This window comes from Pistacia vera, unplaced genomic scaffold (genome assembly GCF_008641045.1).
Source record: "Pistacia vera cultivar Batoury unplaced genomic scaffold, PisVer_v2 Contig121, whole genome shotgun sequence".
In the NCBI taxonomy this organism is placed as follows: Eukaryota; Viridiplantae; Streptophyta; class Magnoliopsida; order Sapindales; family Anacardiaceae; genus Pistacia; species Pistacia vera.
In genome coordinates, this window is record NW_022195260.1 from 876,010 (window position 1) to 879,838 (window position 3,829).

Here is a 3,829-nt window from a genome sequence, read left to right on the forward strand (position 1 = left end):
AGAAAAGGAAATTAGAACTTAGAAGAAAATAAAGAACAATAGAGAAGAAGAAGAAGAAGAAGGAAAAAAAGTAGGATGAAGAAGAAGAAAAAAAAATTATAGGGATAGAATGACACACGCATAGAGCTTTTAGTTTTAGGGTTTTTTTATTTTCTTTCTAAAAATCGACAAATCCCAATTTGATTTTTACATATTTCGAATAGAATAATGCTACAGACACCGACAATTTGCACTAAATTTTTGTACCAACGTTCGTGGCATCCAGTTAGACACAGCCATGTTGGAGACAACACTCGTCTTTCGTGAATAAACGGTCGTCCAATAATTATGAATGCCTGTCCATATTTGATGAACGACCGTTCATCACGAATGAATGGTTGTCCAAAAATTATGGACGCCTGTCCATATTTTATGAACGGCCGTGCATTAGAAATTGACGATCGTCCACCAATCTGGACGAATTCTTATACCGAAATAACAATGGACTCCCGTCTATATTATATAGATGGGAATCCATTTCCTATGGATGGGCGTCTACTTCGAATGGAAGCAATGTCCATAATTTAAATTATAAAAGAACAAGGGTGGACACCCGTCCATATTACAGGGACCGGCATCCATTTTCAATAATAATAATAACATACTAAAAAATGTATGAGTTTTTATTGGTCTCCGATATGGGGAAATACAAAGCTTTAGACTTTAGAAGTCAAATGATGCTTTTGTTTTACACGAAATTCATTGTTGGCCTGCAGAATCAAAATAAATCAATATACCATTTACCAACATAAGAGTATGTCTGTAATCTAAATGAGAAGCAAAACTAAAATATTCAAAATAATCAATACCTTGGTATCTGTATGAGGCAAATAAAAATTTTTATTTGTCAATGGACGCCAGTCCATATCATATGGACAAGCGTCCATTATTATATTTTTAAGAATTTATGGACGGGCGTCCATTTGAGGTGGACGCCCGTCCAGAGAAAATAGACTCCCATCCATATGATATGGGGGGGAGTCTATTGTTATTTTCATGCGAGAATGGTGGACGATCGGACAGTCGTCCATTCGTGATGAACGACCGTCCATTAAATATGGACCGGCGTCCACAATTGTTGGACAACCGTTCATTCACGGAAGACGTGTTTTGTCTCCAATGTGGTCGCGTTTGACTGGATTCCACGTCCTTCGATACAAAAAATTCGGTGCAAAAAATCGATGTCCGTAGCATTATTGTAAAATATGGGTGGATTTGTCAATTTTAAAACCTAAAAATTACATATCGCCCCTATTAGTTTAAAAAACATCACATATACCCTCCAGCTTCATAAAGCTCACAAGCTTGGCGAGTTGAGTATTGGCTGTTCGAACTCGACTCACCTAATGAGCCGAGTTGGTTGAGCTTGAGCCTTTACCGAGCTAAGCCCAAGCCGCTTGCAAGAGGCTCGGCTCGGCTCAGCTTACATCCCTACCCCTTTGTGCTAACCCTGTCAGGTTTGCAAAAACATTTTCTTATAAGACAAAAGTTACCATTTTACCCTAACATTTTCTTATTAGACCAAAGTTACCATTTCACTCATCTACCACAAACGACAATATAACGGAGTTAGAACAAAGGGGTATCCATGATACATTTTTAAACCTTGAGGGTAGTCAAATAAAAGTGCAAAAATTGTAATCTGACTATAAATTTGGAAAATTTAGGGTAGTATATGATATTATCTCAGTATAGTATTTAAATACATTTTTTTTTTTTTTTGTTTTGCTTGAAAAGAATTGGTATGGATTCCACATTAATTATAGAAGAAAACCTCAAATTAGCGTCATAATCTAAAAATATAAACAAAAAAGTCGTTTTTAAATATTATATAAAATATTATTCAATATTAAAAATGTCGGTGTGTTTTTTTTTTTTTTGTTTTTTGATAGATTTTCGTAATATATTGGATATTGAATATGATAAATACTACGAGATAAAATTTAAATTAACCAAAAAAATCTCCTAATTTTGCTAATTTTACAAACACCCCAATATATAAAATTTTATAAAATGACAAAACACCCCCACCCACCCATGGTGCCAGATTCTGGCCACCATCGTTGGAATCTGCCGAAAATGGTGTTACGACACAGATCGGTCGGATCTGACCGATCGTGCGTCGATATGGCCGTTTCCGGCCAGATCTACCACGGATCTAGTCAGAAAATGTCAGATCTAGCTGTCGACGGTCGCAAACGGCAGATTGGCCATCAGCGATGGCCAAAGATAGGCTGTCGCTGTCAGTGATGGCCAAATCTGGCATTTTTCCGGCCATACTACTGTGGATCTGACCGAAAAAGGCCAGATCGCGAATTACTTGCCAATTCCGCGTTTTTTTTTACGCCGTTGTGACAGATTCCAACAACCACCGACGGTGGTTGCCGGAATCTGCAACTATGGTTATAGGGGTTTTTTTTTAATTTTTAAACTTTTTTCTGGAGTGTTTTAATTAAATTAATAAATTTAAGGGGTTTAAAAATATTAAAAAAATAAAATAGTATTTCTCATATAAAACACAACAAGTATTTGAGATATGATTGAGAAAATTGAATAAAACAAACAAACCACACCATATTTACCAAAATTTTAAGTTAAACCATAAATATTTCTTAGAATATAAATTATAAATATTTTTTTTAAAAAAGCAAAAAAGATACTTTTTAAATAATAAATATTTAAAAATTTTATGTTCTTAGATGATATGTCTATAACTTATAGTAGCAATTAAATACATTTCATTTTGTTTTTGAAAATCTAGGATATACAAATTTTATGAAGTGGAACTGAGTCAAATTTTTTTTAAAACAATCTAAAAATAATGTAATAAAATGACTAACTTTTTTTTACAACTTTTAATCTGAAACAATTTCAGTATGTAATATCAACATATTTTCATACATTAAAATATTAAAATAAAATTCAAAATTTTGAATAGTATTTTAATTGTTAAAATTTTTTGAATAATAAATCAATAAGTTAATTTTCATTTCACAAATTTTCCTCGCTCAATAAATAATTATGGGTTTTATCCTTACTTTTTTATAGGATCATTTAATTAATTGACACTCTAAGTTTTCGAAAAGTATTACAAACTTATTAAATCAATTTAATTATTAAAATTTCTGAAATTATTAGAATTGTTCTATGAAATTTATATTCAATATAATATTTCTTGAAAAATAAACCATATTTTTTATATAATATCCATAAATTGCAATAAATGATAACGGTTGTGGTAGCTTCTTTTCTTTCACTATACTCTATAGTTACTTATTCACCGTCCAAATCTTTGACTAGAATCCAAGTGTTTAAAGGACGGTGATTACCCAATGGGGACCATCTACATCTAGAAAGAACTGATCCTTCCACGCCTGATCATAAAATAACTGACTTTTGTGAAAAATTTCCACTACTTGTAAGATCCCCATACAAGTGTGCTCTCCAGTCTCTACTTATGTTTAAAGCTAGAAAAGTGACCCTGTCCGCCCGACCCGTGGCGGGTTACGACTTTTGGCTAGGTTAGGCCGTCATTTTTGGGAATTGGCTAGCCTAACCCGACCGTCAACCCTAACCGCCGGGTTAACCATCTTTTTTGATTTGTTTTTTTATTTAACTTTTCAAATAATATTAACAATTTATAAATAAATAAATTATAAATGTATTGTTTTAGTTAACTTTCAAATATCATATCAATTAATTATTTTTTTTTTTTTTGGTTACTTTCAAATATCAATCCAATTTTAATACAATAAAATTGTAAATAAGAAATTAGACTTATTCATTTATC